The sequence below is a fragment of the Tachyglossus aculeatus genome, chromosome 2 (assembly GCF_015852505.1).
Source record: "Tachyglossus aculeatus isolate mTacAcu1 chromosome 2, mTacAcu1.pri, whole genome shotgun sequence".
Taxonomy (NCBI): Eukaryota; Metazoa; Chordata; class Mammalia; order Monotremata; family Tachyglossidae; genus Tachyglossus; species Tachyglossus aculeatus.
The window spans coordinates 111,493,905-111,509,282 of NC_052067.1; positions in this window are offsets into that span (position 1 = coordinate 111,493,905).

A 15,378-nucleotide genomic window follows, 5' to 3' on the forward strand; every position below is an offset into this window, starting at 1 on the left:
ATTTCTACAAAAGGCCACTGTTAAAGATAATCATCAGTTTATAAATCTACCCAAGGAACTTTCAGGTTCCTTAAATGTTTTACAGTCTGGACTTTAAGGTGACTTGGTAAAGGTCAGACTGGATGAATTCACTGGCAATTATTCTTTTTCTTTTAAGCCAATAAATGGGCTTTAACTAAGTTCATTAATTATTGTAGGGGAGGGATAAAGTAATAAATATAATCATAATGGTATTTGTTAAGTGCTTAGTATGTGCCAAGCACTGATTTTTAATAATAAGCATACTATTCTGAAGATCACTAAATCTATCCCTCTGCATCCGGGTAGACTACATCTTAATCATTCTGTACATTGAATAGCAATGCCTTCTAAAATTTGCACAAAGGAAGATGGTTTTGCAATCTCTTCCTGTATATTGTCTCACTGGCCTCTATTCTTAATTTAGAGTAGAGGTTATTGCATTAGTGTAATATATAACACTTACTGTTAACTTATTGAGTACTATTTTCAGAAATACCAATTATCCCCGTTTTTTAATTTTAATTTTAATTTTAATTTAATTTTTTAATTTTAATCAGTCCTAGTCAATCAATCAATCGAACATTTACTATGTGCAGAACACTATAGTAAGGACTTGAAAGAGTGCAATACAACAGTGTTGGTATATTTCAAGGAATAAAAGATTAACAAAAAAGAAAATGTATGTAAAAAGGCAGGGCGCCACTAGAAACAGCTGTTACTATTTTTGAAAGGATATGCTTGTTATTGTTATTTCTTTTACTGAACTGAAGAAACTATAATGAGGAAATGATCCAGGGTCTGCTTCTATTTATGAACTGGTCTCCTGCCACCTCGATCTTCATGTAGCTTTTGCTCAAGAAGAGCAAACCATCTTCCAATTCCTGCCTACTAGGCTGGACTCTCTCCAGTAGTGGTTCAATTTCACCTTTTTTCATCATTATCATCATCATCATCAATTGTATTTATTGAGCGCTTACTATGTTCAGAGCACTGTACTAAGCGCTTGGGAAGTACAAATTGGCAACATATAGAGACAGTCCCTACACTCTCTATTCTGCCCTACAGGGTTACATGTGCTTATTCCCTAGAAGCTTAGGAATTTTATCATTGCCCACTCTCAGTGGAGCTGTGTTACTGAGAATATGGACTCCTTGAGCCAGATAACTCTTTGAGTGAGTCATCTATACTCACTGTCTCAAATTCCTCTCCTCCAATTCTCACCTGGACCGCCCCCACCTCCCCCCAAATCTGGCTTCCATCCACTTCACTCCAGTGAAACAGTGCTCCTAAAGGTCACCAATGATCTCCTTCTTGCCAAATACAACAGCTCCTACTCCATCCTAATCTTCCTCAACTTCTCAGCTGCCTAACTCCTCACCATTGGCTTTAAAGGTCTTCATCACCTTGTCCTGTCCTACCTCGCCTCATTTCTCTCCTTCTACAACCCTGCATGCACACTTTGCTCCTCTGGTACTAACCTTCTCACTGTGCCTCTATTTTGTCTGCCTTGCTGCCAACCCCTGGTCCATGTCTTACCTCTGGCCTGGATTGCCTCCCTCCTCCAAGAATAATAATAATGATAATAAAAATGGCATTTGTTAAGCGCTTACTATGTGTAAAGCATTGTTCTAAGTGCTGGGAGGATACAAGGTGATCAGGTTGTCCCAGGTGGGGCTCACAGTCTTAATTCCCATTTTACAGATGAGGTAACTGAGGCTCAGAGAAGTTAAGTGACTTGCCCAAGGTCACCTAGCAGACATGTGGTGGAGTTGGGCTTAGAACCCATGACCTCTGGCTCCCAAGCCCGTGTTCTTTCCACTGAGCCACGCTGCTCAAATCCTGCAGACAGTTACTTTCCCCTACTTCAAAGCCTTAGTGAATGCACATCTCCTCCAAGAGACCTTCCCAGACTAAGCCCCCCTTTTCCTCATCTCCCACTCCCTTCTGAGTAACTCTGACTTGGTCCCTATACTCTCCCTCCTCCCACCCCCAGCCCACAGCAGTTGTACCTCACCTCACTACTCTCTTACTACAAGCCAGCTAGCACACTTCAGTCCTCATCTATCTCACCACCGACCCCTCACCTATGTCCTGCCTCTGGCCTGGAATGCCCTCCCTCCTCATATCTGACAGATAACTGCTTTCCCCAACTTCTAAGCCTTCCAAAAAGCTCTTCTCCCTCTCCCACCTGCGTCTCCCTGACATGCTCCCTTTGTTCGTCCCCCAATCCAGCCCCACAACACATATGAATATCTGAAATGTATTTATTTATATTAATGTCTGTCTCCCTCGGCCCCAGCCTATGAGCTCATTGTGGGCAGGGAATGCGTCTGTTTATTGATGTATTGTACTCTCCCAAGTGCTTAGTACAGTGCTCTGCACAAAGTAAGCACTCGATAAATGCAGTCAAATGAATGAATGAATAAATATATTGCCCTTGAATTATAACTAGATTTTTGAAAATTCTCCAATTTGCTATATGACTTTCTTCATAAGCCTCAATTTTGTTACCCTCAATGCAACTGCAAAGTAAAGTTGAATTTCCTGTTTGCCTATACTTATATAAGTAAAAGTGCCAAAGTGGCAGTCATGGCAGCTGGGTTGAGAGCTGGCTGTAAGTGGCACCAGCAGTGGTGCCAGAGGTCTGAGTTGAGGCAACCTCTCCTAAGCCACTTCAAAGTTTAAGGGTCGCTGGCATCCCCACTACCCTTCTGCAGTGAAATATTGACCTTTGGGCAAGTCGCTTCACTTCTCTGTGCCTCAGTTACCTCATTTGTAAAATGGGGATGGAGACTGTGAGACCCAAGAGGGACAGGGACTGTGTCCAACCTGATTTGTTTGTAACCACCAAAGCACTTTTTACAGAGCCTGCCACATAATAATCTCTTAACAAATACCATTATTATTATAATTAAGAAAGGTATGTTGAGTCCTCGGCCCATCCCTCTAACCTCCCTGCCTCTCACCACAAACACACCCATACACACACCTCTGGGCCAGAAAGAAGCACTGCCAATCACTCCAGCACCCATTCATCCAGGCAGGAGACAAAAACTGAGACAAGAGGAGTTCTGCACCATATCCCACCCCTCGCTCATGCTCCACTGCTCCCTCTCAATTCACCACACTGATCTATTATAGCCCAGACCACACACTTTGATCCTCTATTGCCAGCTTACACACTGGGTCCTGATCCCGTCTGTCTCTCCACTGACCCCTTCCCCAAGTATTCCCCCTATTCTGGAAACCCTCCCCATCCATATATACCAGACCACTACTCTCCCCACCTTTAAAGTATCATTATGGTCACAACTACTCTAAGAGGCACTTCCCAGTCAAACTCTTTTTTCCCTGGCTCCCTTACCCTTCTATGTCTTCTATGCACTTGGATCTGTGACCTTTGGACATCTGATATTCACCCCAACTTTAACCCCACATCATTTATGTATATATTTCCAAATTACATATTATAATACTTACTAATTAATGCTATTAAATATCAATATTAATACTCAATGATTGCTTAATTATATCAATGTCTGTCTCCCACTTTGGAATGCAGGCTTGTTGTGGGCAGGTAACTTATCTACTAACTTGGTTTTATTCGTACTCTCCCAAGCACTTAGTAAAGTGCTCTGCACATAGTAAGTGCTTAATGAATACTGTTGATTGGGTGATGGAAAACACCTGTCTAGGGTGAAAACAGAAAGTGGCAGAATTAGAAATAACAAATCAAACAATGTGAATAGCATCAGAAACTCAACAGATATAGAGCAATAACTTCCTTTTTCTAAAACAACAAATTTTCTCTCTTCTCCATCATTTTAGTCAGCATCTAGTGCTTGGCCTATTTATACTGACCTAAATATTTTCTTTATCTTTTAAACAATTCTTACAATATGCAGTTGTATTTACTTTTCAACTGTACGTTAATTCCACTTTCCACCACCTGTGCATTAAGACCATCAAATATTCACACAGATTTAGAACTGCTCTGAAATCTGTCCAAACATATTTCATAGTTCTGACAGTAAAGCTGTTTGTAAATAGGATATGAATAAAATAGAATTTATAAATGATATTCAATAAATCAATGAACAATCACTTTTAGGTTACTGGAACTATGACATGTTGTTCAATTTATAATTCATAATACCATGCAAGTGAATTTTATAAGGTCATTAAAATGCATGTAATGTAATAAGAAATCAGCATTTATCAGGAAAGTGATAGGCTTTTCTCATTACAAGCCTATTTTCCTATAATTTTTTAATACCAGGCAACATAATAATCACCAAAGCAACATTAGGGAACAGTAGCAAGAAAATGTGAAAGAATGTTGAAAAATGCTTTTACACATTTAATTATAAAAACAATTTGCACCTACATTTTAGGCTGTTTATACTGTTAAATACTTTAGATTTTGATACTAGCTGGATTTGGAATTTTTATTTGGTTTTAATTCAGTTGTACATGGTTAATTTTATGTGTGTTGACAAGAAACCCCAAAGTTTAACTGGCACAATTTGAAATAGTGTCTTTAATTTTTCTATAATTCCATGATTTCAGCATCAGATGAAAAATGTGGATTAATTCCAGTTATCATGAAGCAATAACTTTGAATGTAAGGCTATTAAAATGTGAATCTTATAATTTTTTATTTAAAAAATGAAGAAATTATATAGTAGGTGAGACCATCCAGCCCAATATTCTGTCTTTGACAATAGAAACAAAGGATGCTGAGAAGATGATTTTGATAGTTGCTTTACATGACATCCATCTTCATGGCTGCACTAAATGTCTACATTTCTTTGCAACCTCTCTTCTCCAGGACATTCCCTTATTATCCTGCTGTTCTGTGCTGCAGTATGAAGTTTTCATTTTAGAGACTGAGTGACTTTCCAGAATTTATTTTTTGAAAAACATGATTATTGGAAGTAAATAGCCTCTCCATTATGTGATTAATGAGATTTTTAGTGCTTAGAACAGTGCTCTGCTCACTGTAAAAATTCAATAAATACAACTGATTTGTATTGATTTGACACTTTAGTATGGCACACTGTACAGGCTTCCACTGTTGAATGAACATTCTTTAAATTCCTTACAGCCTTGTAACAAAATTCATAGTTAAACCCACGTGGCTAAACTAAGTATATTATATGTACAGTTTAAAAGGCAGGGAAGCATGTCACCCTCATACCTTCACTGAAGGCACAATCATATGCACAAACCATATATACTTGAGACAATTTGTGGATCTATTATAACCTAAACAAACTTGTACTGTAGAAAGAATGTTCCCTAATCCTTCATTGTTGTTCTTTCCAAACCGTGTAACAAAACCAAAAATGTGTTGTAACCAAAATAACTGTACTACAATTTATAGTGTGAAACCACAGAGATTTGACAAAAAATGTTGGTTAGCTACAGTTATGGAGAGTTGAGAGACCAGTACCAGAATGTGTTGTGAAAATTTTAGTATGCAGCAATAAAGGAAAAAAAATAAATAGTTAATGCCTATCATATCTAATACTCAAGCACAATATCTCCTTGAGCAAATCCATTGTATCAAATGATTTTATAAAATATGAATTAGAACAATTTACTCATTTCATATGTGGAATTGAATATGTAAGTAATAAATCACTCAGGAAAAAATGGTCCCTAAACAAAGTGAGAGTTTAGCAATATCACTGGGAACAAACTGCCACGGAAACAGATATGCACTGTACCCCAACCCAATCTGGGTTATGTTTCTGATTAGAGAATAGAGCTGATTGAGTTTTTAGTTGCAAAATTGTTATCATAACCGGGGCATTGTAAATAATATGAAAAAATTCAATTCAACTGTATTTATTGAGAGCTTAATTCCATACCATTGGGTACACTAAAGTGAAAGATGACTTTCCAAATTTCTTGTATGTTCAATGTTTAAATAAAAACTGAACAGTATCTACACAGTCAGGCATAATCTTTTTATTACAGATTTCCAGGACCTCATATATGTTCAAAATTTTCTGTGCATTTTATTTACTTAATTTCTACACATCCTGATGAAATAGAATGAGGGGAGATATCATTATGCATTCTTTTGTAAAATAAAAAAAAACTACCAAGAACTTTCAACCAACTACTTACACACTACAAATAGAATAGAATAGAAGTTTGTAAATGGTTCAGTATTTTGAAAAGTGGAGACACTGAAGGAGATATGGCTGAAGGTCCCAGAGAAGTGCTCAGGCTCAATTCTGTGCTTGGAGCATTAGCCACTATTGAACCTCAAAATCTCACATATCTTTGCTATCTGTTAATATAGCACATGCCTCCCAGTTCTGACATACATACCTGCTCACCTGCATCCTTTAGACTGGAAGCTCCTCTGCTGGACTGCTATGTCCCCCTCTAGATTGTAAATACCTCTTTTAGACTTAAAAGCTCCTCTTCTAGACCATAAGCTCCTTGTGGACAGGGAATACGTCTACCAATTCTGTTATAGTGCACTCTCCCAAGCACTTTGTACAGTGCTCTTCACACAGTAAGCACTCATAAAATTGATTGATTGTTGGGGGTGTTAAGGATCTGGAAGTGTTAAACAGGTTTCAGAGAAGTAGTGAATAGTGAACTATATAGATCAGTGTTAACAAAGCTGAAAGGCCGCATAATGTGTGATCTTTTGACTCAGGATCTATTTAAGGCAATTTACCATAGAGTCTCCCTACTAAATTTAGCTTAATATGTTTTCAGGAAAAACGTGAATTGAATATGGATAGATTGTGAATTGTGATCTTTTGAAAGATAGAACGTGTGTGTCTTAAATGCAGAGAAATGTATATGTCATAGTAGAAGCGAGAGTCCTGACTATGAGATTATTTATGAATACTTTTCTTTAAGTTAAATATAAATCCAGACATCTAGGGTAGGTACAGTGGTGATTGCAGTCCAAGTCCTAGTGCATCTTTCTTTGCCTTGATGATATTACCTATTTCAAGTTACACTACTTTATTTACATGTTATACATAGATTTGATGTAATTTAAATATCAATCAAAGTAACAGACATCAGATCATGAATGACAAGGGAAAACTGTTCTATCAATGCATAAATGAGTGAGTATATACTGAAGACATTCCTTGGAAACTGAGACAGTGATCCACCTTTAAGATTATTTTAGTTTTACACTTCTGTAAAATACTTAATGAAATGTATTAATCCATTATCATTAATCATAACCATTATTTACATAATCACTATAGCGAACATTAAACATATTCCAATTTAGTTCAAGAAAGTAGGGTTTTTTTCTACCTAAGCCATTTAAGGACACAATGTAATCTTTGCAGAACATTTTAGCTATTGTGGAGAATTAATAAATCCTTTATGAATTGTTTGAAAATACAGATGTGAAATAGAAAAAATATTGTCTTATTTTAATAGATATTATCAACTTCACTTTAAAATGTAATTTGGATGGCATTGTGCGCATATATTCTTCTTATAACATTATTTTGTTTCGTTCTTTGTGCATCTGGAAACTAGGAAGATTGGGAAAATAACTCAAGTATTCTGTACAGAGACCATTGTAATAAAAATAGACTTTTTAATTATACTCACGGAATGAGATGTGATGAAGGGGCATAGGTCCCAATCATTCCAATTTATAACTGCAAAGAAGAATTATAGAGATATTACCCTTCTGTGATACAATCAGTCAATGGTATTTACTGAGCCCTTGCTCCGTGCAAAGAACTGTACAAAAGCGTGGGGGAGGACAATAGAGTAGAGTTGGTAGGCCTCATCCCTGGGCTCTAAAGGAGGTTGCAGTCTAACTGGAAGACAGACATTAAAATAAATTACAGTAAATAATAATAATTATTATTATGGTACTTTTTAAGCACTTACTATGTGCAAGCACTGTTCTAATCCCTTCTCGGCCACGTGTTAGCTGTGTGACTTTGGGCAAGTCACTTCACTTCTCTGGGCCTCAGTTACCTCATCTGTAAAATGGGGATTAAGACTGTGAACCCCACGTGCCCCAATCAGGGACAACCTGATTACCTTGTATCTACCCCAAGGCTAAGAACAGATACCGTCGTTATTATTCTAAGTGCTGGAGTAGATACAAGTTAATCAGATTGGACACAGTCCCGGTCCTGCATGGTGCTCATGCTCCTAATCTCCATTTTATAGGTGAGGTAACTAAGGTCCAGAAAAGTTAAGTGCCTTCCCCAAGATCATACAGCAAATGTGTTGTGGAGCCAAGATTAGAATACAGGTCTTTCTGACTCCCAGGCTTGTGGTCTATCCACTAAAGCATGCTGCTTCTCTTCCAGTTGAGGGAATCAGTAGAGTGAAAAGATATAGCCATATGGAAGGTCAGTTAGTTTAATAGTATAGAAATTGAGAAATCTAAAGTAAATTGGAAAAATACATCACAGTAAAAAGCTGAGTCAACTGCCAGGAATAGATTAGCATAGCTTCCTGGAAAGACCATGGACTTGGGAGTCAGTGGGCTTGGATTCTAATTCCAGTTCTACCACTTCCCTGCTGAGTGATTTTGGGCAAGCCACTGTACTTCAATCAATCAATCAATCAATCAGTCGTATTTATTGAGCACTTACTGTGTGCAGAGCACTGTACTAAGCACTTGGGAAGTACAAGTTGGCAACATATAGAGACAGTCCCTACCCAACAGTGGGCTCACAGTCTAAAAGGGGGGAGACAGAGAACAAAAACCAAACATACTAACAAAATAAAATAAATAGAATAGATATGTACAAGTAAAATAAATAAAATAGAGTAATAAATATGTACAAACATATATACATATATACAGGTGCTGTGGGGAAGGGAAGGAGGTAAGATGGGGAGATGGAGAGGGGGACGAAGGGGAGAGGAAGGAAGAGGCTCAGTCTGGGAAGGCCTCCTGGAGGAGGTGAGCTCTCAGTAGGGTCTTGAAGGGAGGAAGAGAGCTAGCTTGGCAGATGGGCAGAGGGAGGGCATTCCAGGCCCGGGGGATGACGTGAGCCGGGGGTCAATGGCGGGACAGGCGAGAACAAGGCACAGTGAGGAGATTAGCAGCAGAGTAGCGGAGGGTGCGGGCTGGGCAGGAGAAGGAGAGAAGGGAGGTAAGGTAGGAGGGGGCAAGGTGATGGACAGCCTTGAAGCCCTGGGTGAGGAGTTTCTGCCTGATGCACAGATTGGACTGGGCAGCCACTGGAGATTTTTTGAGGAGGGGGAGTAACATGCCCAGAGTATTTCTGGACAAAGACAATCCGGGCAGCAACATGAAGTATGGATTGAAGAGGGGAGAGACATGAGGATGGGAGATCAGAGAGAAGGCTGATACAGTAGTCCAGACGGGATACGATGAGAGCTTGAACGAGCAGTGTAGCGGTTTGGATGGAGAGGAAAGGGCAGAGCTTGGCAATGTTGCGGAGCTGAGACCGGCAGGTTTTGGTCACGGCTTGGGTGTGAGGGGTGAATGAGAGAGCGGAGTCGAGGATGACACCAAGGTTGCGGGCTTGTGAGATGGGAAGGATGGTAGTGCCATCAACAGAGATGGGAAAGTCAAGGAGAGGGCAGAGTTTGGGAGGGAAGACAAGGAGTTCAGTCTTGAACATGTTGAGTTTTAGGTGGCGGGCAGACATCCACCTGGAGATGTCCTGATGGCAGGAGGAGATGCGAGCCTGGAGAGAGGGGGAGAGAGCAGGGGCAGAGATGTAGATCTGGGTGTCATCAGCGTAGAGGTGATAGTTGAAGCCGTGGGAGCGAATGAGGTCACCAAGGGAGTGAGTGTAGATCGAGAACAGAAGGGGACCAAGCACTGAACCTTGGGGAACCCCCACAGTAAGGGGGATGGGAGGAGGAGGAGGAGCCTGCAAAAGAGACTGAGAATGAACGACCAGAGAGATGAGGAGGCTGTACTTCTCTGTGACTGAGTTTCCTCATCTGTTCAATGGGGATGTAATACCTGTTCTCCTTCCTATTTAAACTATGAGCCCCATGTGGGAGAGGGACGGTGTCCATCTGATCTACCCCATTGCTTAGTACTGGTAAGAGCTCAACAAATACTGCAATAGCTATTTTCATTATTACTATTTTCATAAAAGGAGTAATTTTTTTTGGAGGGGTGGGGGTTTGAGCAAAAACTTTGTAGGAAATGAGATATGTGAAAGGAAAGCAAAAGCTTTCCCAGCAGGGTAAATGTCAAGCATGACAATACAAGGGACTGCGATGCATGATATTTTGAAAAACACAAAATCTAATTATCTCCTCCACAGGTGTGTGTAAATACATGCAGACACATAAGAATGGATGACAAAAGTAAACAAAAAAATGCTTTATGATGAGTTTAATGTGGTATTCAAAAATAAGGTGGGGAACATAGATGTATAAAAACGTTGGAAACAAAATTTTAACTGATGTAATAATAATAATGATGGCATTTATGAAGTGCTTACTATGCGCAAAGCACTGTTCTAAGTTCTGGAGAGGTTACAAGGTGATCAGGTTGTCCCACAGGGTGCTCACAGTCTTAATCCCCATTTTACAGATAAGGTAACAGAGGCACAGAGAAGTTAAGTGACTTGCCCAAAGTCACACAGCTGACATTTGACAGAGCTGGGATTTGAACCCATGACCTCTGACTCCAAAACCCGTGCTCTTTTCACTGGTCCATGCTGCTTATTAAGCGTGTCATTATAGGGATATGTGGGAGAAGACCTCTCAAAGTGGTCATAGCAATTAGAGTATATTTAAAGAGAGGCTTTTGGAAGATCATGATACTAAACAGAACTAGAAAAATTACCATGAGAATGCAGGTTACCTATAATTTGCAAAATTTGATCCAAGAATGAATGTGAGGTTCAATTGAGAGGAAGAATACAAAGCAAAAACAAGAAGATTAAAACTTTTGAAAACCTTGGAATATGACAGCTAGTTTGGAAATACCCTTTTCTTTATTATATTTAAATTTAGAAACCAACTTTTGGAAAAATTATAAATGGAATTTTTTTGTTTCAATTGGTATCATTATTTTCTGCCCGTGCTGTTGTGTTGTACTCTCCCTAGCAAATAGTACAATGCTCTGCACACAGTAAATACTGTGCTCATGGAAATCAATGTTGTCTGGTGGAAAGTGCATATGCCTGAAAATCAGAGGATCTGGTTCTATTTCCAGCTCAACCACTGGGTGACATTGGACAAGTCATTTAATTTATCTGTGCCTCAGTTTTCTCATCTGAATATTGGGGATTAAATTCACTCATTCAGTTGTATTTACTGAGCACTTACTGTGTGCAGAGCACTATACTAAGCATTTGGAATGTGCAGTTCAGCAACAAAGAGAGACAATCCCTGACCACAACAGGCCCAGGGTTTAGAAGGGGTGGAGACAGACATAAAAACAAGTAAACAGTCATTGCTTCTAAATAAATAGAAGTGTAGATATGTACATATATACACAAGAGCTGTGGGGTGCAGTAGGGGGTAGAGCAAAGAGAGCAAGTCATGGGGGATGGGGAGGACAGGAGGAGCTGAGGAAAAAAGGGGGGGCTTAGTCTGTGAAGGCCTCCTGCAGGAGGTGAGCCTTCAGTAGGGCGTTCAAGAGAGGAAATGTGACTGTTTGGTGAATTTGAGGAGGGAGGGCATTCCAGGCCGGAGGCAGGACATGGGACAGGTGAGGAGGAGGCACAGTGAGAAGATTAGCACCAGCAGAGTGGAGTGTGCAGGCTGGGATGTAGAAGGGGAGAAGGGAGTTGAGGTAGGAGGGAACAAGGTAATGGACAGCTCTGAATCAAATAGTGAGGAGTTTTTGCTTGATATGGAGGTTGATAGGCAACCACTGGAGATTTTTGAGGTGGGGGGGCAGTGATATGCTCAGAACATTTCTGTAGAAAGATAATCCAGGCAGCAGAGTGAAATATAGACTGAACTGGGGAGAGGTTGGGAGATCAGAAAGGATGTTGATGTACTAATACAGGTGGGATAGGATAAGTGATTGTACTAACGTGATAGTGATTTGGAATGGGAGCAAAGGGTGGATCTTGGCAATGTTGGGTAGGCGAGACTGGCAGGTTTTGGTGACGGATTGGATGTTTGGAGTGAATGAGAGAGTGGAGTCAAGGATGACACCAAGGTTGCGGGCTTGTGAGATGGGAAGGATGGCAGTGCTGTCCACAGTGACAGGAAAGTCAGGGAGAGGACAGGGTTTTGGAGGGAAGATAAGAAGCTCAATCTTGGGCATGTTGAGTTTTAGGTGGCAGGAGGACATCCAAGTGGATATGTTCTGAAGGCAGGAGGATATGCAAGCCTGGAGGGAGGAAGAGAGAACAGGGGAGGAGATATAGATTTGGGTATCTTCCATGTAGAGATGATAGTTGAAGCCGTGGGAGTGAATGAGTTCACCAAGGGAGTGAGTATAGATGGAGACTAGAAGGGGAACAAGGACTGAACCTTGAGGAACCCCTACAGTTAGGGGGGATGGGAGGGGGAGGAGGAGCTCACTAAGGAGACTGAGAATGAATGGCCAGAGAGATAAAAGGAGAACAAGGAATATAAGAGTCAGTGAAGCCAAGGTTGGACAATGTGTTGAGGAGAATGGGATGGTCGACAGTGTCAAAGACAGCTGAGAGGTCGAGGAGGATTAGAATGGAGTAAGAGCCATTGGATTTTTCAAGGAGGAGGTCATTGGTGACCTTTGAAAGGGCAGTTTAAGTGGAGTGGAGGGGATGGAAGCCCAATTGGAAGGGGTCCAGAAGAGAGTTGTAGGAGAGGAATTTGAGGCATTAAGTGTAGTTGACTTGCTCCAGGATTTTGGAAAGGAAGAGTAATAGGGAGATGTGGTGATAATTGGAGGGGACTGTGGGATCAAGGGAGGGATTTTTTAGGACAATGGAGATATGGGAATGTTTGAAGGCAGAGGGGAAGAAGCAGTTGAGAGTGAGAGGTTGAAACTGGAAGTTAAGGAGAGGAGGAGGGAAGGAGCGAGAGTTTTTATAAGGGAGGAGGGAATGGGGTCTGAACTGCGTATGGATGGGTTGATACTTGAGAGGACAGAGGAGATTTCCTCTGAAAATACTCCTGGGAAAGATGGGAAAGTAGAAGAGGATATTGCGGGGGGGTGGGAGAGGGGGAGAGGTGATTTTGGAGAGCTCAGTCCTGATGTTGTTGATTTTCCTAATGAAGTAGGTGGCCAGATCGTTGGGGGTGAGAGATGGGAGAAGGGGAGGAACAGGTGGCCTGAGGAGGGAGTTAAATGTCCAGAACAGCTGACAAGGGTAATGGGCTTAGGTGTCATTATGGGAGGAAAAATAGTTTTGCTGGACAGAGGAAAAGGCAGAGTTAAGGTAAGAAAGGACAAACTTAAAGTGAAGAAGATTGGGCTGGTGTTTAGATTTTTGCCAGCAGCATTCAGCAGCTTGAGCATAAGAGTGAAGGAGGAGGACAGTGACAGAAGGACAGTAGGTGATCTAGGTCTGTGGGTTAGTGGTGCGAGAGTAACCAAGGGAAAGGGGAGCAAGCGAGTTGAGTAGAGAAGGTGTAGCTGAGAGCATCTATTTGGCCACCAAGAGTGGGTAGAGTGGGTAGGGAGGCTAGGTGGGGTGTGATGTGCTGAGAGAGATGGATGGGGTCTACAAAGAGGAGGTCTCTATGGGGAAGTAATACAGATTTACAGGAGGAGGAGTGTGACAGAGGAGGCAGGTGATTTGAGAGTTGGTAAGGGTGGAGATTGTGCAGTGGTTAGAGATGATGTGAGTGTGTGTCCAAGTTAGTGAGTGGGCGAGGGGGCCTGGAGCAGGAGGTTGGCAGAGTAGAGGAGTGATAGGAGGCGGTTGGCAGAGGAGTCACCAGGTACATCTATGTGGATGTTGAAGTCTTCAGGGATAAAAGTGGGCCTGGAAAAAGAAAAAAGGTGAGAAAGAGGTCAAAAATGGGTAAAAATGTTAAACCTTTCTACTTCCTACTTAGGATGTAATCAATCAATCATTGAATCAATTGCATTTCTTGACACTAACTGTGTGCAGGGTACTGTGCCTAGTGATTGGGACAGGGGACAGTGATTGGGACAGTACAACATAACAGAGTTGGTAGACATGTTCCCTGTCCACTATGAGCATACCAGGGAGACAGACATTAATATAAATAATTTATGGTTGTGTACATAAATTCCATGGGGCCAAGGGAGGGATGAATAAAGGATTTCAAGGGACTTGAAATTTTGCTTCTCTAGACACAGTACCTACTGATTTTTGTTTTTATTTTTATTTTGCAAATTTGTTCATGTCTTTAATAATAATACTTATGGTATTAAGAGCTTACTATATGATAAGCACTGTTCTAAGAGCTGAGGTAGATACAGGGTAATCAGGTTGTCCCACATGGGGCTCACAGTCTTAATACCTCTTTTACAGATAAGGTAACTGAGGAACAGAGAAGTTAAGTGGCTTACCCAAGGTCACAGAGCAGACAAGTGGCAGAGCTGGGATTAGAACCCATGTCCTTCTAGCCCCAAGCCCATGCTCTTTTCACTGTCATGCTGCTTCTGTTGTCTTTGTGGTTTTTTTCTTCTTTCCTTATGTATCTGTTGCCAGTCTCCTCCTCCCATTTTCATTTCTAGATTGTTATCTCTCTGAAGAACAGGTAGTGTGTCTATTCTAGTCTATCTATTCTCAGTGTGTCCATGCTGAGAAGCAGCGTGGCTCAGTGGAAAGAGCCCAGGCTTTGGAGTCAGAGGTCAGGGGTTCAAATACCGGCTCCGCCAATTGTCAGCTGTGTGACTTCTGGCAAGTCACTTAACTTCTCTGTACCTCCGTTCCCTCATCTGTAAAATGGGGATCAAGATTGTGAGCTCCACGTGGGACAACCTGATCACCTTGTATCCCCCCAGCGTTTAGAACAGTGCTTTGCACATAGTAAGTGCTTAACAAATACCACCATTATTATTATTATTTCTCATGTACATATTATTTTCCAGCGCTTAGGATAGTGCACACAGTAAGCACTTAAACACAATTCAATCATTCCAACTTAAAAATACTGCCTCCAAGCAGAAATGTGTAGTTGTAGAAAGAAAGCCAATACGAAGACTGAATATTCAAATTGAACCTTTGCAAAAGGCCAAACATAGTTTACAGATTGGAATTACAATAAAAGGTCAGTTGCCTGAAACTGAATGATCGTGTGAATAGAGTATGGGTCTGGACGTCAGAAGGACTCGGGTTCCAATCTTGACTCTACCACTTGCCTGCTGTGTGACCTTTCGCATATCACTTCACTTCTCTGTGTGTCATTACCTTTATCTGCAAAATGGGGATTAAAATTGGGAGCCCCATGAGGGGCAGGGACTGTGTCCAATGT